The sequence below is a fragment of the Anabrus simplex genome, chromosome 1 (genome assembly GCF_040414725.1).
Source record: "Anabrus simplex isolate iqAnaSimp1 chromosome 1, ASM4041472v1, whole genome shotgun sequence".
NCBI lineage: Eukaryota > Metazoa > Arthropoda > Insecta > Orthoptera > Tettigoniidae > Anabrus > Anabrus simplex.
The window spans coordinates 1335800350-1335826278 of NC_090265.1; the positions used below are offsets into that span (position 1 = coordinate 1335800350).

Genomic DNA, 25929 nt, shown 5'->3' on the forward strand with positions numbered 1-25929 from the left:
CCACAGAACACGTAACAGTGAATACATCCCTCCACATACGGTTGTCATCAGGAAGGGCATCCGGTCATAAAACTGGACTAAATCCATACGAAGTGCCGACCCTTGGTAAATGGGAAAAGTCGAGGATGAAGAAGAAGAAGATTTGATGTTGAAGTATGACACATAAGAAACAGTAAACCATAATGTAAACAAAGAAATGATGATGATGCTTGTTGTTTAAAGGGGCCTAACATCGAAGGTCATCGGCCCTAAACAAAGAAAGAGATAGACAACAATAATGAAAATGAAAACCTACAGCCTGTTTCCCAGTCATTGACCGGGTCAGGGATGGAATGAATGAAGCCCCCATCTTGCGGCAAGGATAGGAATTGTGCCGGCCGCACTTCTCTGGGGGCAGTGATTAATGACTGACAGATGAAATGATAATGGAATGTGTTGCTGGAATGAAGGATGCCAGGGAAAACCGGAGTACCCGGAGAAAATCCTGTCCCGCCTCCGCATTGTCCAGCATAAATCTCATATAGAGTGACCGGGATTTGAACCACGGGACCCAGCGGTGAGAGGCCGACGCGCTGCCGCCTGAGCCACGGAAGCTTATAAGAAAACAATAATAATGATATGAATTAACATTTATTTAGAGCCGGGCTGAGTGGCTCAGACGGTTAAGGCGCTGGCCTTCTAACCCCAACTTGGCAGGTTCGATCCTGGCTCAGTCTGGTGGTATTTGAAGGTGCTCAAATACGACAGCCCCGTGTCGATAGATTTACTGGCACGTAAAATAACTCCTGCGGGACTAAATTCCGGCACCTCGCCGTCTCCGAAGACCTTAAAAAGTAGTTAGTGGGACGTAAAGCAAATAACATTGTTATTATTTGTTTAGACAGTCATATCACTACTTCCTACAAGCTGCCCAACTGTCTTGTGGACAATCTATCATTTTCACCAGTTCCAATGTCCGACTCGTTGGCTGAATGGTCAGCGTACTGGCCTTCGGTTCAGAGGGTCCTGGGTTCGATTCCCGGCCGGGTTGGAGATTTTAACCTTCATTGGTTAATTCCAATGGCCCGGGGGCTGGGTGATTGTGCCATTCCCAACATCCGTGCAACTCCCCCACCACACATAACACGCAGTTACCTATACATGGCAGATGCCGCCCACCCTCATCGGAGGGCCTGTCTTACAAGGACTGCACTCGGCTAGAAATAGCCACACGAAATTATTACCAGTTCTAATTACACAACTAAAACGACATCTTCCTCCAACGTGTCTTCACTGTCAGAATCACGAACTTCAAACAAAATAAGCGCGGAATAAACGCGTTTTGCTTCAGTTTCTTTCCATTAGATGATTGGATGATGCGGCTTGTACATAAAAACAAGATTATGGCTGTAACTAAACTATGATCGATGATGTACACGGGAACTACTCGCAAGGACTCTTAGAATTCAGAACGGGAGGACCACCACATCAGACAGGAGAAACAAGGCCAGGACTTGCGAACAGCTCTCATGCTAGTGCCAGTGACGAAGAAGAAAGGAAGGAATTGCTGCTAGTGAATGTAATATAATATTAATGGGACCGTGTTCGTTCATTCTGTTGTTGTGTAACGATACTTTAACGGCATAGCGTGACAAATACGTCTGTATTACATAAAGTAGGCCTACACGTGTTTCAACGTGTCAGCGAATAAAATATGCTCACGCAATTTTTCTTATGAACTGTACTCAATGACGGCCTCCAAACGAATCTTTCACTTTGAACGATCCCTTCAACCTAATAATAATAATAATAATAATAATAATAATAATAATGTATTAGTTTTACGACCCACTAACTGCTTTTACAGTTTTCAGAGACACCGAGGTGTCAGAATTATGTCCTGGAGGAGTAATTTCATTTGCTGGTAAATCTACCGACATGAGGCTAGCTTATCTGAGCACCTTCAAATACCACCAGACTGAGCTGGGATCTAAACCGCCAACTTGGGCTCAGAAAGTTAGCGCTTCTATTGTCTTGGCCAATGAACTTCGCTCCAGGGGAGAAATTTCCGACACATTGGTGTCTGTTAAAATCTATGGAACAGAGGGCAAATTTATTATTATTATTATTATTATTATTATTAGACTATTATTATTAAACTGCATATAGTTATTTCTTCTGGCTTAGGGGCCGATGACCTTCGATGTTAGGCCCGTTAAAACAACAAGCATCATCATCATCTTCTGGCTTGGTGACTGGGTGATTTTGTTCGTCTCAATACACATCTTTATATCTATACACAGAACATCACACTACTAACCACCACCGAAGCACACACTAGCGAACATATTCCTCCACATAGGGTTGGCACCAGGAAGGGCATCCTACCGCAAAACTGGGCTAAATCTACACGAAGTGTTGATCCCAAGAAATTGGGAAGATGTCGGGAAAAAGATTATTATTATTATTATTATTATTATTATTATTATTATTATTATTATTATTATTATTATTATTGAAAAAATGGAGTGACGTATGGCTTTTAGTGCCGGGAGTGTCCGAGGACAAGTTCGGCTCGCCAGGTGCAGGTCTTTTGATTTGACGCCCGTAGGCAAGCTGCGCGTCGTGATGAGGATGAAATGATGATGAAGAGGACATATACATCCAGCCTCCGTGCCAGCGAAATTAACCAATTAAGGTTAAAATTCCTGACTCTGCCGGGAATCGAACCCTCGACCCCTGTGACCAAAGGCCAGCACGCTAACCATTTAGCCATGGAGCCGGACATTATTATTATTATTATTATTATTATTATTATTATTATTATTATTATTATTATTATTATTATTATTATTATTACATTACTGAGCGGAGTGGTCACGATATTAACGCGCTACGGCTATGGAGCCAAGCTCTGCATTTGGGATACGCGTGGGATCGAGTCTCACCATCGGCTGTCCTGAGAATGGTTTTCTCTAGTTTCCCTTTTCACTTCCAGACGAATGCCGGGACAGTTCCTATCCGTAGGCACAGGCGATTATTTCCACCTCCCTACCTACTTTCATCACTATCATTCATTTCATCTTAATTAGCTCCTCAACCGAGGTTGGTGACTGGAAGGGCACCCGCCCGTATAACATGGCATACAAATTCATTTCACTTCATCCCTGATTCCGTATCAAAAAACGGGACCAAGGAGTAGACATACATTATTATTATTATTATTATTATTATTATTATTATTATTATTATTATTATTATTATTATTATTATTATTATTATTATTATTATTATTATTATCTTCGAACATCGTAATCTTTCATAATTTTGAGCGGGAGATAGTGGGTTCGAACCCCACTGTCGGCAGCCCTGAAGATGGTTTTCCGTGGTTTCCCATTTTCACACCAGGCAAATGCTGGGGCTGTACCTAATTAAGGCCACGGCCGCTTCCTTCCCACTCCTAGCTCCTTCCTGTCCCATCGTCGCCACAAGACCTGTCTGTGTTGGGTGGGACGTAAAGCAAGTTGCATAATTTTATCTAACTACTTGGAAGATGTGATTACTGAATATGCCTCTCTTCCCAAAACAGCTCGTAAATCAGATGAATCAAAAGTAGCTGAAGAAACCGTAATGTATGGGAGCACTGTGTTCATCTGAGGATTTAAATTCTTACTGACTGCGCGGGGACTCGGTCCCACAATTTTGTAATGAGGTGGACGACGTCTGACGCTACTCCGTCTCTGCGTCGGTGCGAACTTATTATTATTATTATTATTATTATTATTATTATTATTATTATTATTATTATTATTGGGTATTCAGCCCAAAGGCTGGTTGGATCCTCTACAGCCCTACCAACAGCTGTCATAGATAGCCTAGGTGTCACTGAAGAGGCATACTAGGGAAATGAGGAGTGAGGTAGTTTCCCCGTTGCTTTGCTCACTGAGCCAGAAGTTGCTGTTACATATCAGTCTGCCAATCCCACTGAAATGCATGCACCAACCGACCCAACGAGCGATATTTTCACACCATTCATAACAGGGACTGGCTGCAAAAGGAACGGTATTACTAGAATCGCTCATACCTCGGTCACTTTCATATTGTCAAAGCCAAGGACGAGACTGAGACAGGTCAATGAAAGTAACAAATTTATTTTAGCCCATACCAGAAGACATAGTGCACTGTAAACACTACATCCCACCAACAAAGGCATATTATTATTATTTCTTGTAAAGAAATCACTGCACAAGATGAGTAACTTACGTTTGTCGGTATCTCTTCCCAATCCACCGTCACGTCACAGTAATTGTCATTGTACGTATTGACAAGTGAGGTTCAATCGCGTGTCATCGCGAGCAGAATGAGTCACTTGTGGTGATGGTATCAAATAATGAAGTCATAATAGATTGGTTTCGTCATAGTCATCACATTGCAAACATCTGGCGCCAGGATTTCTGTGACACATGCCCGTGATACGTGTCTGCTTGCTATTCAGAACGATAAACCTTCTTTATCAACCACAAATTTCACTTGTGATATTACAGGGTAGTTTATCAGTCACTGGCTTAATAATAATAATAATAATAATAATAATAATAATAATAATAATAATAATAATAATAATAATAATAATAATAATAATAATGATGATGATGATGATGAAATGGCGTATGGCTTTTATTGCCGGGAGTGTCCGAATACAGGTTCGACTCGCCAGGTGCAGGTCTTTTGATTTGACGCCCGTACGCGACCTGCGTGTCGTGATGAGGATGAAATGATGAAGACGACACATGCACCTCGCCCCCGTGCCAGAGAAATTAACCAATGATAATTACAATTCCTGACCCTGCCGGTAATCGAACCCGGGTCCCCTGTGACCGATGGCGAGCACGCTAACCGTTTAGCCATAGAGCCATCCCCACGTACCAATTTTGATGTTCCGTTTTCCATTACCAGATAACAGAGAAACCAAAACTGTTTAGGGCGACCTATTGCTGAGTTTTAATTTTGTCGGGTAAGCACCAAATGTGACATCAAAGATCATTTATATGCCGACATCCTACGACACGGTACGCCCAAATGATTTAGTTCCATCTTTCAAAAATCCGACTACCTCTTCTGAAGCTGAACTCATAAACTTGGGATCCAGAGGCCAAAACTCTACTGTATATCCATAGAGGGAGCTGGTAGGGGTGGTGATGGTGGTACTGCAGATAAAGTAAGACACGGTAGCCATCAGTGCCAGCAGATACACCTATATCGTTCAAGATAATTGAGATTTTTCAATCGTGTAATTACCAGCGTTTCGTCCTAGTGTGGCAGTGGGCTCGTTAGTTGTATTCCCACACCTCTCCAAGACGCTAGCGGCTAGAGCACTGTTGAGACGCCATTGCAAGCTTCTTCTGTAGGACAATGCAGTGACAGAGCACTAGGGGAGGTATGTACCTCCACTTGTATAAATTCCTGCCTTTGGCTTTTATGTCAGACACTTATTTCTCAGAAATTCCGCAAGTGTTTCGTCATTGCCCACAAAGGAGACTTGTAGTGGTGTCTCTACGACGCACTAGACGTCAGCGTATTGGAAAGGCGTAGTTATCGAACTTATGAGCCCACTTCCGGACTAGGGCGAAACAGCCTGAAGAACTTGAATATTCCCAGTCGATGAGATAAATTATGGTTTCCTTCCGGGAACTTCATTTTTTGTAATAATAATAAACGATAAGAAGACTCGGAGGTGGATGTATACTAGCGAATGAACATTCCCCGATGATTATGCTCTTTGTAAGAACACAATGGAATGTGAACAAAAGCCGTTAGAGAAATGTACAATAGAACCAGTCACGAAGTTAAAAGGCAGTTAAGTTTCATTTTATTAGTACAGTTTCCTTCCCTCCACGTTCTCAGAGTGCTGCAGCAGCTGTAGCGATGGTGGTAATAGGGGTGGCAACTGTTCTTTAATTTCATGGTGTGGTACAGCTAAAGTCTGAAGTTGAATGAGGCTTCTCCACTTCAATAGTCGCTATCAGAACAAGAGAACATGAACGGAAAGACAGCGTGTGTAACTTGTAAATTAATACGAGCTCGGATTCTTCCAGACATAGCCCAGATGTTCGTCACATGCGCGCCATCACGCGGAAGATGTTAACCAACACTTTACTTGACAGCGTTGCTTTAACAGTTCATTTTCTTTAGGGAGGTTCATGTCGGGCCGAAAGCAATTAACAGGAGTCAGGCTATCTCTTTACAAGTTTACATCGATACCAATGATGTCGTACTGGCAGTGGATGACAGCAGGCAAATACAGTGCGAAATGATGGGAGGACAGAATACGATGACGGGTATTAACGGGTATTACGTCTGCTCATGAAACTTATCAGTCAGTTAAGGGAGATATTTGGAAGTATAATTTTACTAAGAACTTTATTTGGCAATACAGTATTAAGGTTAAACCGGACTTAGGTTCTAGTGCCTTTCATTATTTAGAATTGCATAATATTCTTTTCCCTGGACTTTTACCCTATACTAGTGTGAATTAAACTGAGTTTGATAGCACCGGGCGAGTTGGCCGTGCGGTTAGGGGCGCGCGGCTGTGAGCTTGCATACGGGAGATAGTAGGTTCGAATCCCACTGTCAGCAGCCCTGAAGATGGTTTTCCGTGGTTTCCCATTTTCACACCAGGCAAATGCTGGGGCTGTACCTTAATTAAGACCACGGCTGCTTCTTTCCAACTCCTAGACCTTTCCTATCCCATCGTCGCCATAAGACCTATCTGTGTCGGTGCGACGTAAAACCGCTAGCAAGAGTTTTACAGCCGGATGCCCTTCCTGACGTCAACCTTATGTGGAGGGATGTATTCACTAATACGTGTTTCTGTAGTGGTTGGTAATGTGATATGTTAAATGTAGATGAAGATGTGTGTTAAGACGTTCGCAAATACTCGTCCCCCAGTTAGAGAAATTAACCAGATGCGGTCATAACACCCAACCATACTGGAATCGACTCCAGGACCCTGTGTTCCAAAGGTGAACTGGACACTTAGAAACCTGAAACAACATACGGCCCGACATAATATTTCTTGCACATACAACGGGATGTTGATTGAGGAAGCGAATAACACTTGAGCTTCATTTTCCTTATTCGTATGTTCGTTAATCAGTTACAACTTATTCTTGGAATCCATTTTCTCTACAGTGTGCAGAAAAACTTTGTGTCGTAAGTTAAAGTAGTGTTAGATTGTACAAATACAAGTATTGGGAGCATAAGGACCATAGGTTGCCTACCTCCCAGACACACGAGCGTTACCGAACCGCACTGTGTTTGTTGACGCACTGTCCGCGTGACCTTCCTTGTGTCCTTCCGTCTGTCCGTCGCCACTCTCGCACATCGTGTCTGAGAAGCGTCGGCAATTTTCAAAAGAATACGCAAATCATTGTTGCGTCGATCAGTATTGTGCCGCCAAGTTGGAGGGTGACTTTTCGTAGGTACATCTTCTCTGAGGTACTGTAAGTTTGTCCAGTTTCATTGTTGCAGCTAAAATGTAAACCAAAAGCAAACAGTGTGTCACCTGGAAGGTTGGCAGCCGAAGTGAGATATTTTAGCGTGCGTAGCGCCGTATCTAATCTCTGCAGTCCTATGGTTCCTACTTTCACATTACTTGTATTTGTACTATCTAACACAAAGATTTTCTGAACCGTGCATAATTGATCCAACTGTGTTTTTACAAAGCTGCGTAGCTATATATGTTTCTTGCGGAACGTCCTTGAAGTAGAAGCGTATGATTCTAAACTTTTTTCACACCAGGCAAATGCTGGGGCTGTACCTTAATTAAGGTCACGGCCGCTTCCTTCCCAATCCTAGCTCTTCCCTGTCCCATCGTCGCTATAATACGGGCGACGTAAAGCAAATAGCAAAAAAAAAAAAAAAAAAAAAAAAAACCTTTTTGACGACTACGTCTCTGTTAGCTTTGCAGTCAATTAATTTATATTTTTCAATCAACTTACTGTAGGTGGCGTCTTTTCTGTTCCGATTGTGATAATCTTTAGACTTCGTCTTCCAGAGACAAGATTCATTTCTATAGCATTCAATAAAAGCTTATAAATGCTCATTATATCCGCTTTGGTCTTCCTGAGACATTTTGTGATAACTTGTAGCGCGCCCTATCTTAACGAGTGACTCACTTGATCTGAGCGATCGGCAGTCGCCTCGGTCCACACGTTGCGATAAAACTGTGCAAACGCAATCGACACAGTTTTATTGGTTAGAAAAATGAACTTGCTCCGATAAACTGTGCAAGCAGAAATAACTGCAACGATTTACCATCCACACGTGAGATAAATCTCCGCATTTCGGTTGGTTCAGTTAAATCGCACAGTTATACAGTAACGTGTGTAGCCGCCTTTACACAGCCTTTCCCGTTCATCTACTCTTTCGAAAAGCAGAACTCTGCATAGAAACGTACATAATATTCAGACTTCCTACTGATCGCACAATACACTATTCGATTCCCGACAAGGTCGGGATTTTAACCATCAATGGTTAATTTCGCTAGCACAGTGGCTTGGTGCACGTGTCGTCTTCCTAATCATTGTGTCCTCATCAGAACGCGCAGGTTGCCTACGGGAGTCAAATCAAAAGACCTGCACCTGGCGAGCCGAACCTGTCCTCGGTCACTCCCGGCACTAACAGCCATACGCCATTTCATTTTTACCCTATAACGTACTTACCGGGTTGCGAACTGATTGGATTAGCCCTTTGACTGCTAACCGATCTTACATAATCCCCTACATAAATTCCCTAGCTATTTTATTTGAATATGTCATATCTTGATGTATCAGTAGGTATCGAGCCGATGACCTTAGATGTTAGGCCCCTTTAAACAACAAGCATCAACAAGCAACAAGCAACAAGCAGCAGGTATCAGAAGGTTCTGTTTTTCTATTTTGAAGCTGTAGATTTATTTTACAAATAACACTTTGAAGCCAATAAAAATTTTTTTCCGACGGTATTAGATTTCCAAGGCCTAGGGAGTCTTTCATTTTCACGCCCTTCGTGGCCCTTGCCTTCCTTTGGCCGATACCTTCATTTTTCGAAGTGTTGGATCCCTTCCATTTTCCCCTCTGATTAGTGCTGAATAGAGGATGATTACCTAGTTGTACTCCCTCTTAAAAAAATAATCACCACCACTGCCACTTAAGAGACTGCTACACTATTTGTTACTTAGCGATACGAGCAAGCTGCGGTTGAACACACCTGTCTCACCCATAGACACCTAATACTAACCAAAATAAATACTTAAACTACGACACTTCTGACTCCAATTGGGTGTGTTCTAATAAATCTAAAAACTGTCGGATTAGAAGGGCTCTCCTTTTTCTTCCCAAGCTGTCATTAAGAAGAGGTCGATTGAGAGAATCAAAGCACTTAATTAAACAATATAATTACGATCACATTGGTTACGAAAGAAAGCAGTACGGGTGAGGACGTTGTCGCACTAACCACGTGCCAATGACTTACCATGGACTGTGTCACGAGTATTTCTTCGGATTAAAGTTACAAATATTCACGATATGATTTACATACTGTAGTCTTAACAGCCTGATGCTATTTCGTGACGGTTACAAAATTTTTGCATCTGTCTCCTGACACAGGCCAGAGTAAAATGTAGCTTCCACGGAAGTCTCAGTCTCATGCATGGCCGTGACAGTATGGAAACTACTGAGATATGGGTAGTATTCAATAATGACATTCGGAATACCACAGTGCATCTGGCTGTTATGAAAGACGCTACTCATAGGGCCAGTCGCGCTGTAACTCTCTGGCGCAGTGAGGAAAGCAATGGCGAACTATCTCACTCCTCAGCCTGCCTAGTACGCCTCATTTTGGAGCCACCATTGGTTTTTGCGGCTTCCCGTAACCATATAGCATTTGATGGTGCAGTATGAGGATCTAACCAGTCTCAGGCCTGAGGACTTAACATACAGACTGTACCTACTCTACCAATGGGAGTAAATTGTACAAGTGATTTCTCAGGATTTGAACGGAGCCCGTCAGGTATCAGTATACCTAAATGCTAAACTACTTGCCCCCGCAAAAGTCACAGAAGTATCTCGAAAGTATTTCCCTGCATTTTACCAGAAGCCTTATCATGGCACTATGTTTGAGGTTTTGCACGTTCTTGAAGTAACTCCTCGTCGTAGGTCCATAGCCTTGTTTGTTCTCTAGACTGACTATTAATAACTGCGGTATCAACTGTTATTCATGTGGTTTTCCGTCGTTCCTAGTCATTTCGGAAATAAAGAGTACTTAAAATCTACACAATATTATCTCCATTCCTATTACTATAAATAATTGTAAATAGTTATTCGATGAGTTATTTTATAACATTACAATTAATTTCCCAATTTCTGAAGGTGATTGTATCAGAATCGAATCACGTAATCCCATTCTTTCCCTAAATAATTATTACACTGTAGCCCATATAACCTAATGCATGTCTTTCTCTTCCAGACATTTGTCATTTTATGTATTATTTATTTCTTACATCTTTCTATGACTTTAATTTCAGGGAGATAGTGGGTTCGAACCCCACTGTCGGCAGCCCTGAAGACGGTTTTCAGTGGTTTCCCATTTTCACACCCGGCAAAATGCTGGGGCTGTAAGGCCACGGCCGCTTAATTCCCACTCCTAGCTCTTTCCTATCCTGCCGTCGCCATAAGACATAGGCCTATCTGTGTCGGTGCGACGTAAAGCAAATAGCAAACTTTAATTTCAGTTCGAGACTAAAAATCAAGCACTTGATGTGATTAATTTTATGCGTTGCTGCCTAACATGTGCCTTTACATTACTGATATTGATCACAACCACTATTAGGCCTACTTTGAAAATTTATCTCGTATTGATCGATTGAGAAACCCAAATTGTTTTCGCCAGAATGAATATCGTGAAAATTTTATTTATTTATTTATTTATTTATTTATTTATTTATTTATTTATTTATTTATTTATTTATTTATTTATTTATTTATTTATTTATTTATTTATTTATTTATTTATTTATTTATTTATTGCCTCTTTAACAGTAGTGAAGTTAGGGCTCGTAGCCCTGTCTTATAACCCGTAAATTACGGAATAATAAGAGAAATATACTGTTGTATTATAAAATCAAATAAAAGTAAGGTAAATAAAATATTTCGAGATCATATAAAGAAAGAAAGCAAAGCTGAACAAAAAACCTGAAACCTAAAAGTAAAAACGAAAGAAAAACAAGTAAGATACAAACTGAAAACATAAGCCAATGCACAACCAGAATACAATATTATTATATTAACGTAAACGGAAAGTAATAATGTCAATAACAACAGTGATATTACTTAAACTGTATGTACACTGACTGAGCAAATGTCATGGGATAGCGGAGCACTGATGTGCAGGTGTGTTGTCTGCGCACCACATGCCCCCTGTGCCAGCGGCAGTTGTATAGGAGACCTTGTGAGCAGTGGCTGTGCATGTGACAGGTGTAACATGGAACGTCGTCGTGAGCTGACACCGTTCGAACGGGGTATGGTGGTCGGTGCCCGACGGAAGGGAAGTGCGATTTCGGAAGTGGTGCGGGAATTCGGCTTCACACGATCAACCGTGTCCAGGGTGTATCGTGAATGGTTGAATGCGGGTGTCACCGTCCACAACAGACGAACGATCGGCCGTAGAGTCACCCTCGATGACCGTGACCGGCGACATCTGAGACGGATTGTCAATAGTGACAGACGGGCAACCATACAACAAATCACGGCTCAATTCAACACAGGCCGTGCTAGACACGTCTCACAGTGGACAATCCGTAGGAACATGGGTTCTGTGGCGTATGGGAGCCGGCGCCGCGCACGGGTGCCACTGTTAAAACCCAACGTCAACGCGCATTTGTCGCCAGTCACCAGGGATGGACACTGGAACAATGGCGTAACGTGATATGGTCGGACGAATCACGATTTCAACTGCACCATGCCGATGGGAGGCACCGTGTATGGCGCAGACCACATGAAGCGATGGATCCCGCCTGCCTCGAAGGTGTGGTCCAGGGCGCTGGTGTCTCTGTTATGGTCTGGGGTGCATTTTCCTGGTGTGGATTGGGCCCCATAGTTGTTCTGGAAGAGACTTTGAATGGTACGCGGTATGTTGAGCTGCTCGGAGAACATCTCCACCCATTTTTGGCCGTCCAGCGCCCAGACGGCTCTGCGGTGTTTCAAGGTGATAACGCGCCGCCACATCACTCCCACGTCGCCCGGGAATGGTTCCAGGAACATGCAGCGGAGGTCCAACGACTGCCATGGCCACCCAGAAGCCCCGATATGAACCCTATCGAGCATATCTGGGATGTCCTGGAACGCAGGCTCCGTGCCATGGATCCTGCACCCACGAACAGACTGGCATTGGCGGCCGCTCTGCGAACGATTTGGTGTCAGCTGCGTCCAGGGGACTACCATGGACTTGTCGACTCACTTCCACGGCATCTCACTGCAGTTCGCAGGGCCAGAGGAGGCCCCACACGCTATTAGGTGACTATCCCATGACATTTGCTAAGTCAGTGTACATGGGAGTTAAATATTATGTACACTTTCACTATGACAATAATAATAACCTGATATTATGTATGAGAATTAAACGGTATGCTTCAGTTGTATTAGTGTCCGGCTCCATGGCTAAATGGGTAGCGTGGTGGCCTTTTGTCACAGGGGTCCCGGGTTCGATTCCTGGTGGGGACTGGAATTTTAACCATCATAGGCTAATTTCGCTGGCACGGGGGCTGGGTGTATGTGTCGTCATCATCATTCCATACTCACCATGACGCGCAGGTCGCCTTCGGGAGTCAAATCAAACCTGCACTCGGTGAGCCTAACCTGTCCTCGGACACTCCCGGCACTGAAAGCCATATGCCATTTCAGTTGTATTAGTGGTGGTGGTGATTATTGTTTTAAGAGGAAGTACAACTAGGTAATCATCCTCTATATAAACAATCATACTAATCAAACAGAAAAAGTGGAATAGATCCGACACTTCGAAAAATGAAGGTATCGGCCAAAGAAACACAAGGGCCACTAAGGCGTGAAAATGAAAGACTCTTTAGGCCTCGAATGCTCTAATACCGTCGGGGTCGGAAAAGAGCAAGAGTTGACCCAGGTAGGTCGGATGGGAGATATAAAATGAGGAGCCTTGGAAAAGTGAGTGGAAGCAATCCCAATCGGTATTGCAAAGGATCTATTCAGTATCTTAGATGTGAATCAGTATTCGAAACGTCGCCAAATTGTGCGAGAGGCACATAAAACAACAAAACGTTTCAACCCGGAAGAAGGACTGAATAGCCTATTTCATAGTCGGTTGTTTACATTATAATCGCCCGCAGCCCAGCCTCCGATCTCTGCATTAGGAACTACACACAGTTGTGAAACTTAATACCTTACACGTACTGTCCTGGAATCACTATCGTTCTTAACTGAACTTTTTGTCGAGATTCTCGTAGACATTTCCGTAACTGTCCTTTGTAACTTAAATGTCTAGACCACGATACAGACAGGGACTTTTAACAAAGCGATTTGTCAAGTAAAGACCCGAGGTTATCTAATCTATTTGTAATTGTCAACAATAACGAATTCTTGTGCTTTCCCGCCGAGACTTTGAACTCCAGATAAAGAAGTAGGGACTAAAACCTAGGCTCTTGATCGCAAGAGAGTAGGTTCGATCGCGGCTGAGATCAGTGGCATTTGAGGCTCTTTAAATGCGACAGCTCAGTGTTGCTGGGTTCCAGCATTCTGAAGACCGGAGGTTCGAGCCCCACTTTTGATAGCCCTGAAGATGGGTTTCAGTGGTTTCCCATTTCGTCACTTCTTTTTCAGGCGTAGCTTTTTCGTCTCCCATCCTTGCCATACGACCTGTTTGAGTCGGTGTTACGTAAAACAAGATGTTAAGTAACGTCGTTATTCATCAAACGTACTTGAATACAACTTCCGTGATCGGTCAACACATAATACATTTTCAAATTTTGTAAAATGTAAAAGAACATGATGGATTGAAGAAATATATAAAATTAACACTGCGGTCATGATCCTTCTTACCGTACGTTATCTCATACAGACCTAAGCCTTTTCCTTCCAGGATCTCATTTTGTGTTGTGTCTTTAATCGTTTATGTCTGCAATATCAGTTTAATGTTATATTTCCGCGTCGACCTAAGAATTCTCCAGTTTTTGGGCCATATTCTGAGGCGGGAAAGAGAAGAAAATCATCATGGAACGGAACGTAGAAGACAGAAGACCATGGGGAAAGCGGTAGTGGTGGTGTTTATTGCTGTTTTAAGAGGAAGTACAGCTAGGCAACCATCCTCTATATAACACTAATCAGAGTGAAAAACTGGAACGGATCCGACACTTCGAAGAAAAAAGGTATCGGCCAAAGGAAGACGAGGGCTTCGAAGGACGTGAAAGTGAAAGACTCCCAAGGCGTCGAGTGCTGTAATACCGTCGGTGTTGGAAAAGAACAAGAGTTGACCAAGGGAGGTCGGACAGGATAGATGAAAGTGAGGAACCTGGCACAGGTAATTGGAAGCAATGGAAGGACTCAGCTAAGAGCCCCGTGGTGGCCAACCCACGCTCCCCTTTTAGTCGCCTCATACGAGAGACAGGGGATACCGTGGTTGTTATTCTACCGCCCCCACGCACAGGGGGACATGGGGAAAGCCTACCAACAGACAGATAGGACAACTGACGTAAATAAATAAATAAATAAATAAATAAATAAATAAATAAATAAATAAATAAATAAATAAATAAATAAATAAATCACTCTACACTTAGGACTGTCGCCAGGTGGCAGATTGCGTATCAGCTGTTTATCCAGTCCTTTCCTAAATGATTACAAAGAACTTGGAGATTTATCGAACTTTATACAGCCTGACATTTCATTCAGTTTACCATCACAGGCCTACTAGTATCTGCCGTCCATCTCCCAGCGTTTGGCTTGCTTCTCCAATGTGGCTTGAGGAGAGCTGAGGATGTACAGGATGACGTCGCTGTATCAATGGGTTTACAACGCTCAGTAATGACCTCAACGAATAAGGATGACGTCTATGTTTCATGCATCTAAAGAAGGTATACGACAGGGTAGCAAGGGAAAAGATGTTCGCCGTAATTAGGGGGGCGTTACTGGAGGCAATTAAAAGACATGTATGCTGATACTTAGGTTGCAGTGAGAATTGATGGCGGATGTTTCTTGGTTCATGGAAGTTAAAGACGTTAGACAAGGCTGTAATATTTCACCTTTGCTGCTCGTGGTTTACATGGCTCGTCTACTGAAAGGAATAAAATGGCAGGGAAGGATTGAGTTAGGTGGAAATATGGTAAGCAGTTTGGCCTATGCCGACGAGTAGGTCTTAATGGCAGCCTGTCCTGAAAGCCGGTATTCCAATATCTTGAAACATGAAAAGAGGGTATGATACGAAAATTGAACTTCCCAACACTAAATTGATGTCAGTAGGGAAGAAAACTAAGGGGATCGAATGTCAGGTCGGAAATACATAGCTGTAACAGTTGGACCATTTCAAGTATTTAAGGTGTGTATTCTCTCAGGATGGCAGTAGTAAGTGAAACTAACTGAGCAAGTGGCTACGCGGTTTGGGTAACGTAGCTGTCAGCCTGCAGTCGGGAGATAGTGGGTTGAAACCCACAGTCGCCACTCCTGAAGGTGGCTTTCTGTGGTTTCCTCTTTTCATACCAGGCAAATGCCGGGGCTGTATAATTCAGAATGCTCGTTTATTTATTTATGAAAATTGGCTTGAAGTTAGATGGGAAAATTAGGGTGCTTATATCTGCACGATATAGCCTAAATACTCTGCAAATAGTCGTAAATAATTTGATGAATTTAACGACCAGTATTGGAATGTATTTATCTAGGTTTCAAGATGAGTGCATGGTTTCGAAATATGTAACTCATATTTTCACATTATCAATTATCAATTAGGTATTGAAATATATACATACAGTAGTACAAATTAGTATGTTAGCCATTCTCTGAACACTTCGGCACCAGCCCTTAAAAGCAGCACAAGGCAGGCATCCGATTAAGATTTAAACGCTATGTTCTCAAATTTAGAGTACAGTAGTGTCTCGTCATTATTGTATGGATAGTTAAGCACATAAATCACTTCGAGTTCTGATTAGCAGGATATACAAGGAACCTTACCATCTGATGATAACAATGTACGCATCGGCTGCAGCGAACTGATAAAGTCATCTCTATAAACTGAACGGAGATATGAAGTGGACGTCAGCGACAGAAGTGGTAAACAGGCAGTTTGGATAGTGGCATCTGCTGATAATGCCTGATAAAGTGGTGTTTTCCTTTCTCCACAGGAAGGAAACTCTTCCCTTTGGAGGAAGCAACATTTGATACATATTTCATGTGATGGAGACGTCAGGCAATATTTAGGAAATTGACTGTTCTCAAAACACAACTTGGCCTACTAAATGATTACCTCTGTTGACAATGGAAATGGGTGATCCAGATTTAGGAGATGATCCATAAATTATTATTCAGAGCAAGGACTTTGTACAAAATTGATTAAATAAGTAGAGCGAAACAAATTGTAGAGTTCAAGAAGTCATGGCAACATGTCGGTAATAACCCGGAAAGGCTAGGTCAAGTGTCAGGCAAACCTTTCCGGACTGTAATAAAGAACCTTAGAAAGTGAAGGGAAAAGGAAATGAATAGTGTTCTGGGTAAATCAGGTGAACTCATAGAAGATCCCATGGAAGCGACTGGACAGGTTGGAGGAATATTTTGAAAATGTTCTCAACGTAAAAGGAAGTCATTCTGCTGATGTCGCGAACAACCGAGTTCAACAGAGGAGGACAGTGATGTCAGCTCGAGTAAGTGGAAATTATGATAAAATAAACTCTACTGGCATAAAGCAGTAGGAAGATTAAATTAGACATGAAATAGTGAAATATAGTGGGAAGACAGTCTTCACAGAGTAATAAGATTAGCATGGAAAGTTATTAAGGTACCGCCTGATTGGACTAAAGAAGTAATTGTACCTATCTGGCATTTTGGAAGGGTTGAAATATGAAATCGAGTGTGGTTTCAGACTATAGAGAGGCTGTCAGGATCAGATGTTCAGTATGAGCCAGGTAACTGAAAAATGCTACGAAAGGAATAGAGAGTTATGTTTCGTGGGTCTAGATAAAGCATAAAACGGAGTACCGAGGGAAAAGATGTTAGCCGCACTGGGGGACTGTTGGATTAAGGGTAGATTATTAAAACCAATCAGAGGCATTTGTGTTGACAATTGGACTGCAGTGATAATAAATTGATGGTGGAATGAGTTCTTGGTTCAAGGTACTTACATATATTAGACAAGGCTATAATCTTTCACCTTTGTTGTTCACAGTTTATACGGATCATCTACTGAAAAGTATAAATTGGCAGGGAGGGATTAGGTTAGGCGGAAATGTAGTAAATAGTTTGACCTATGCTAACGACTTGGTCTTAATGGCAGACTGTGCTGAAAGCCTGCAGTCTAATATCTTGGAACTTGAAAATAGGTGCAATGAGTATGATATGAAAATAAGCCTTTCCACGACTAAATTGATGTCAGTAAGGAAGAAATCTAAGATAACTGAATGTCAGGTTGGGTATACAAATCTGGAACAGGTAGATCATTTGAAATATCTAGGATGTGTATTCCCCCAGGAAGGTGCAGCAAAGCCAATGGAGTGAGCTGCAGTTACGATCAACGGTATTCTGTAAGAAAGAATTCAGTATCCGGACGAAACTACTATCTTTACACAGGTCTGTTTTCAGACCAACTTTGCTTTTCGGCAGTGAAGCTGGGTGGACTCAGGATATCTCATTCGCACGTTACAAGTAACAGACCATGAAAGTAGCGAGAATGATCGCTGGTACAAACAGGTGCGAACAGTTAAAGGAGATTGCTGGGACTGAAGAGATAAAGGCTAAGAATGAACTAGATTAATTAATGAAGATGTACGCATAAATCGGCTCCGGTGATAGGTTCATGTGAGGCGAATGGAAGAGGATAGGTTGCCTAAAAGAATAGAAGCAGAGGGACACCAATATGACGAAGGTTGGACTCAGTTTTTATGATTTAAAGATAATATGTATGGAGCTAAACGTGGTCACAGAGCTAGTTCAAATAGAGGTTTGTACACGCGTTTAGTAAATTCACAGAGGCTTGCAGACTGAACGCTGAAAGGCATAAGAGTATATAATGAATATGTATGTATGTATGTATGTATGTATGTCATTTCCATGTCCGTTGTTTCCTTTTCTATTCCTTATTTTCAACTTAAAATTCGAGACTCACAAGACCGGAGAATGGCGAGTAAGTGTGGCACTTCACTCGGATGACCGAGCTTCCGATTTTGATGGTTTCTAGTCTGCAAGTTTCACCTGATGCCAAGAGGGTATCCGTCCGCAAATCTCTGGCCAAAACTGAGAATAAGCCAAGGTTGTTGTAACGATTATTATTATCACTAAGCAAGGAGGACCTTAAATATTTGATCAGAAAGGTGAAAAGGTTGGGCTATACTTGAATACCAACAAGATCAAGATCAAGATGACGCCAGGAAGCAGAGTAGTTGGTATGAATATTAACAATTTAAAAATAGAGGTGGTTAAGAGTATCATATTCCCAGGTTTTACGACGTATCGCAAAGGTGACTGCGCCCCTGCAGTCATGCGTCTGCTGGAATTTGGATGGAACGTAATGGTAAGCTTGAAAAAGATCTCGAAAAGCAGGTACATCAGTGATAAAGTCAAATGCAGTCTAGTCAGTGCCATCGCTTTCCCTACAGCTACTTATGGCTGTGAAATGTGGACCATGAAGAAGGCTGACGGGAGAAGGATGGATGCAATTGAGCTGTGATGTCGGCGTCATCTACTGAGAATATCGAGGACAGGCAGAATTGGTAATGAAAAAATACTGGACCAGGTAAAGCCAAAAAATTCACTGGAAGGAAGTACAGTGAGGCAAAGGCTATCTTTCTTTGGGCATATAATGAGAAGTACTTCTCTGGGAATAAATGTGATGCTCGGAAAACTGGCACGATGATCGCTGAACTGAAAGAAGCGGACCAGAACAGAGCTGAATGGAAATATGATCCACAGGATGAGCAAGAGCTGTACTCGACTGAAGGGATGAAGAGGTTATTATTATTATTATTATTATTATTATTATTATTATTATTATTATTATTATTTATAGCAGTAGTAGTACTTTCCTCTCCTGTTGTATTCCGTAATTAATGATGACTATGAGCCAATCCATTTTTGTGAAGATTTTCAACATTTTGTTAGTAAAATTTGTACTGTTTTCCACTACGATTTTGTTATTCAACGTATGACTTTTGGTGCCAGGAGTGTTCGAGGAGATGTTCGGCTCATCTGGTGTAGGTATTTCTATTTGACGCTTATGGGTGACTTGCGCGTCTGGGTGTGAGGAGATGATGAGGTAGGGAGAGTTTGAACCGGTGCAGGGACATAACCTACTCCTGTATAATAACACCAAGGGGTTTGCTAAAAGATTCACGTCCCCATCAACGGACGAATCATCATCAACAGCGTCATTTCATGCCATCAATCCTTACTCACACTGCGAAGAGGTTTGGAATGGATCCTAGACTTCTGGCACGAAATCTAGTGATTAGACATTGTATACCATTTCCCCTACCCTGCTGGTCAATATTATGATGGAGAATGTTTTTCCACCAATGGGACTCGATGCGTCTAACCACCGTGTCAGACCATAGAGACCTGACGCCTTACCGATTAAGGACACCAAGCGAACCCCACTAGGAACAATTATTTACTTTATTTTATTATTTCACTCATTTATATATTTTTAAAAATTTGCATAAAGAGGTCATGTTTTCCGTTAAGGTGTGGGGACGTATGCTCATAGACTAAGAACAGGCGTTAATAAGGAATATTAATACTAATGTCCATGCCCCGCAATGAAATTCCCTACATAGCATATTGATGTTACTAAGTTTATATCATTTTTAAAATGTTTAGTATATCCACAAAAGTATGACCTTTTCATTTCATGAATGCAGACGTGGGTTTATATAAAATACGAAAGGAAAGTACGACGAGTAGAGGGAAACTGTCACGTTGGATCATTCCAGAATCGGATGGGGCGTGCAATATTGAATGTCCATGATAACTGAGGGGAGATTAGTGTGTCAAGGATATTTAAGAGCCAAATCCAGGTGTCCTAGAATTCAGATAATGAATCCAATCGTCTCAACTTGGAGAGATTATGTTGATCAGTACGGACACACTCTGTTCCACATTGAATCTTTATAATAATAATAATAATAATAATAATAATAATAATAATAATAATAATAATAATAATAATAATAATGTTATTGGTTTTTGTCCCACTAACTACTTTTACGGTTTTTGGAGACGCCGGGTGCCGGAATGTAGCCACACAGGAGTTCTTTTACGTGCCAGTAAATCTACCGATACGAGTCTGACGTATCCGGACTGAACCAGGATCGAACCTGTTAAGTTGGGGTCAGAAGGCCAGCGCCTCAATCGTCTGAGCCACTCAGCCCGGCAGGAACCTTCATAATAATACTAATCGGTACTAATACTACTACTAGTAATATAATGATTGTTATTATTATTTTACAGCGTTTTGATACGCCCATGTGCGGCAATTTTGTCGTGCAGGAGTTCTGACGTATTAGAGCACTTTGAAATACCACAGGACTGTGCCGGGATCGAATCCGCCAGCTTAATCTCAGCTTAATCTACCGACTGAGCTACTCACCCCGGCTATTGAACGTTTATGTTCGTATATCGGATATGTTCCGATATCACAATCTCTAGTGGACGTTAATGGCAGTACTGAAGCTTTAAACAACTTTTGGGTAATATCATATGCATTACGTTCCAGTACATAAGCATTTGGAATAAATATTTCCTGTCAACACATTTAGCAACTAAATTGAAAGCTGCACTCAGAAGCACATTCATAAGATTCCAGAGTGCGGAAACAGACAGAACAAAGAAAGACAACGAGAAACCCACTCCCTCTCAAAAGCCTTTTGAATGAAACTGACGCTTCATCGAAGTTAAGCCATCCAGAGAGAGAAGCGTACCAGTAAATTCTGCATTCCTAATATTTATGCAACCATATAATAGTTATTCGAATATAGAATTGCAATACAAATACGTGAAACGCTTTCGCCATTGCAACGTACAGTACAATATTTTTATCCACAACAAGGAAACCACATGGTGCTGCAGCCCTAATGCGCCTTGGCCTACCAAGCGACCGCTGCTCAGCCTGAAGACCTGCAGTTTACGAGCTGACACATGGTCAGTGCGACGAATTCTCTCGGCCGTTATTCTTGATTTTCTAGACTGGGGTCACCATCTCACCATCAGATAGCTCCTCAATTGTAATCGCGTAGAATGAGAAGACATTGAACCAGCACTGAGATGCAGGTGAAAATTTTCGATACCATCGGGAATCCAATCCGGGCCCAACAGGTAAGGGGCAGGTATGATGAAATAGTAATAATAATAATAATAATAATAATAATAATAATAATAATAATAATAATAATAAGTAGTAGTAGTAGTAGTAGTAGTAGAAGAGGAAGAAGTCCGGCCCCTTGTCTGAATGGTCAACGTACTGGACATCGTTTCAGATGACCCTGTGTTCGATTCTCCGTTGGGCCGGGAATTTTAGCCGCGTCAGAACAGAGGTTGGGTGTTTGTATTCGTCTCCGTATAAATCTTCATTTACATACAACACATCACTTTACTAACCAGCGAAGAAACACGCAACAGTGAATACATACCTCCACAAAGGCCTAGCGTAAAACTACGCTTAATCCACATTAGTGCCGACCGTACATAATTGGGAAAAGGCCAGAAATAATAATAATAATAATAATAATAATAATAATAATAATAATAATAATAATAATGCCATGTGTTTTAACAGTTCTTCAACCAATATCATCTTTAAGAACCCCTAGAGAGCCAATATTTTTGTCCTCAAAGTTGGTTTACTAGGCATGATGGCCGTGCGGTTAGGGGCGCGCAGCTATGAGCTTGCATTCGGGAGATAGTGGGCTCGAACCCCACTGTCAGGAGCCCTGAAGTTGGTTTTCCGTGGTTTCTCATTTTCACACCAGGTAAATGCTGGGGCTGTACCTTAATTAAGCCACGGCCGCTTCCATCCCACTCCCAGGTTTTTTCTCTCTCATCGTCGCCATAACACCTATCTGTGTCGGTGCGACGTAAAGCAAAATAGTAAAAAAAGGAAGTTGCTTTTTCAACATGTCTGTACTACTGACCTTAGACACGAGCCATTTTAAATTCCAACCGACTATGCTGGATCGGAACCCTTCAGTATATAAAATGAGCGTCTTATCACCTGCGTTATGGAACAAGGCGAGAGCTGCAGTACTGCCGAGTAGCCTCGATGCAATGTAAAACATGCCTTGTGCACCGTCTTAGATATTTTTGACTACGGAGAGGTACAATATGAAATCTCATATTCTAAACCATGGTTGCTAGAGCTCTGGAGAGTAGGATATTTACGAATGATAAAGTTTGGATTGCAATAAACGCCAAGAATTTCCGTATTTCATAATGTTTTTTTTTTTTTGTTTTGCTAGGGGCTTTTCGTCGCACCGACACAGAAAGGTCTTATGGCGACGATCATAATGTTTTATAAAAAATGTAATTTCGTGAAAATCTCCATATTGCTTCATATGTTGTAAGGTTTACAACTTTTCCCTCCGTTAATATTTCCACTAACAATGAAAATTTTCTGTATTGGCACTTTTTCTACATTGATAGAGAAGTAAATGATGGAGACTTGGAACATTTTATGAATATTTTGTTACTTTTTTGTGATTTATGCTATTCTTTGTGCAGGTGACTGATTGTTTTCGCTCTCAGTCAAGTAGTTGAGTGCAACTTGCACAGGAGGAATTTCGCAGTAAAAACATGAAAGGAGATCTAGCGTCCATACAGGCCAGAGTACTTTCTGTGATGGAGAAGTAGAAAACAGAGAAGTTGCCACTGCTGACATAAAGTCCAATACGTAGGAGGCCTGACAGAAGAATAGGCTTAAGGTCCAGAGGAATCTGGTAAAGCAGTTACTCCAAAACTTCCTTTACTGCTGGGAAATAATTCAACATACAGCATTATCCTTCAAATCAGTAAGGCGCTTGAAGATAAGAGCAGTGAAATATCAGCAAATATTAAGTTACCAAATATAGAGCGTTGCAAGTAAGTTCCCATTACTTCATGGGATGTGGAGCGATCTTTTTCATTGTACAAAATAATATTTACCAAGAGAAGTTGTAGCCGTTTGCTAGAAAATATTGTAAAGCTGCTTGTATCATATTCTAACAGCTGAATACAGTAGGAAGGTAGAGTAGAATAATTATCCCTTTACGTGTTGATTTAATTCCAATAAAAACATTAAAATGATAAAACTATTGTTGTGATTTATTGTATTTCATAATACTATTAAATATATTTTCATAGTTTCATATTTGTCCACCTCTGTGGTGCAGTGGTTGGTGCGATTTGCTGCCATACTTGGAGGCCCGGGTTCGATTCCCGGCTCTGCCACGCAATTTGAAAAGTGGTACAAGGGCTGGAACGAGGTCTACTCATCCTCGGAAGGTCAACTGAGTAGAAGGGAGTTCGATTCCCTCCTTAGCCATCCTCCAAGTAGTTTTCCATGGTTTCCCGCTTCTCCTCCTAACTTAAGGCCACGACTGCTTCCTTCCATCTTCCCTGTCTAACCCTTCCAATCTTTCCATCCCCCCCACAAGGCCCCTTTTTAGCATAGCAGGTGAGGGCGCCTGGGCGAGGTACTGGTCTTCCTTTCCAGTTTTTCCCCCCAACCCAAAGTCTCACGCTCAGGACACTGAAGTGGTAGCGGTGGGATTCCTCGCTGAGCCCGAGGACAAAAACCAACCCTGGAGGGTAAACTGATTAAGAAAAGAAAGTTTAATATTTATCCTAAATAAATTTCATATTTTTGCACAATTTTCTTTATATTGTGCCTGTCTTTATTCATGACTTGTGCATTGATCTCCGTTGCTTAACTATGATCTTTATTCAAGATTTGTATCACCCCTGTGTGTAGATATTCATTTAACTGAGTGGTCAGCGTACTGGCCTTCAGTTCAGAGGGACCCTGGTTCGATTCCTAGCCAGGCCTATGATTTTAGCATCCTATGAAATTCCTTTAGTTCGGGTACTTGACGGGTCTGTGTTCGTCTTAATACACATCTTCATTTACATACTGTACAACACATCACACTACAACCACCAGAGAAATAATCACTCCATCGAGCGACTGGGCTACGCGTTTCGGACCACGTCATTGTGAGCTTGCATTCGGGAGATGGTGGGTTCGATCCCCACTTTACGTAGTTCTGAAGATGATTTTTCATATCAGGTGCATGTTGGGGCAGTTCCTTAACGCCATGGTCGCTTCCTTCTTTGTCCTAGCGCTGTCATATTCCGACGTCACCATAAGACCTGTCTGAGTCGGAGCGACGTTAGTAAAACAAATAGCCAAAATAAATATGCATCCCTCCACACACTGTAGGGTTGGGGTCATGAAAGTCATGCGACCGTAGAAAATGACCTTAATCCAAAAATTTGGCTGTGCGGTACGCGTCGCGAAGCTTGCATGTTTAAGATGGTGAATTCAAACCCTACAATCGAAAGCACTGAAGTTGGTTTTCCATGGTTTCCCATTTTCATACCAGACAAATACTGAAGCTGTCTGTACCTTGCTAGGGCCACGACCACTTCCTTTCCGGTCCTACGCCATTGTCTTCAAAAATGTATCCGAGTTAGTGCGATATTAAATATCCATAAATTAAAAACAGGAAAAGGAAGGCGTATTCATATTCATTAATTTTCCTTAACAGCTCAACGAAATCGAACAGTTTTGAAGATTGATAGGCTCAAGTTATTTTCAGTTTTTGCACTGGTAGGATTATGTATATTAGAAGCTTGTGCAGCATACCTGGCTGTTGTATCCTAGCACTCTCGCTATATCCAGTTCCGGTATCCTCAGCACACACACCACTATACACTACACAGTTCACACTTAGCGCGCACACATCAACACTGACTGACTCTTGGTGCAGGGTCCCAGTAGAGCCTCCCTGCTCGCCAGCAATGTGACGCTTCGCTAGTCCTCCCACTTGAGACACAAGATGTCAATCTCCAGCGGACTTCATCGCAGTCACTTTACCACCTACTTAACATCGTCAGATTCCACTTCCAGACAGGCGAAGCGATTCAGTACCAGTCTCGAACTGAGGGCCGTTCTAAGAGCTCCCTGGGTTTGACATCAGCGTTCACCCCACTCAGTGTTTATTATTATTATTATTATTATTATTATTATTATTATTATTATTTTGCAAGTTGCTTTACGTCGCACCGACACATATAGGTCTTATTGCGACGATGGGACAGGAAAGGGCTAGGAGTGGGAAGGAAGCGGCCGTGGCCTTAATTCAGGTACAGCCGCAGCATTTGTCTGGTGTGAAAATGGGAAACCACGGAAAACCATCTTCAGGGCTGCCGCCAGTGGGGTTCGAACCCACTATCTCCCGAATACTGGACACTGGCCGCACTTAAGCGACTGCAGCTATCGAGCTCGGTACTCAGTGTTTATGAAGGAGTGGCTCTTCAGTTTAGAGCGACATGATAACCAAATGATATCATCACTGGGTTCTCACCAACGTACCGCGCTTAGAATCCCAGCCAATGCATGTGGGGTTTTGCTACTGAAAAGTACCGAACGATTTGGCTGTGTGGTACGCGTCGCGAAGCTTGCATTATTTGTAAGATGGTGGATTCAAACCCTACAATC

General features: G+C 42.1%; 1 protein-coding gene across 1 annotated transcript in view; it reads right to left on the reverse strand.

The window, feature by feature from the left end:
- Positions 1-25232, reverse strand: part of LOC136878715 (uncharacterized) — a 225841-nt gene extending 200609 nt beyond the window's left edge. Inside the window, exon 1 of the mRNA XM_067152163.2 lies at positions 25075-25232. The gene's annotated coding sequence lies outside the window, so the exon portion shown is untranslated. The remainder of the gene's footprint in view (positions 1-25074) is intronic.
- Between the last annotated feature and the right edge of the window lie 697 nt (positions 25233-25929).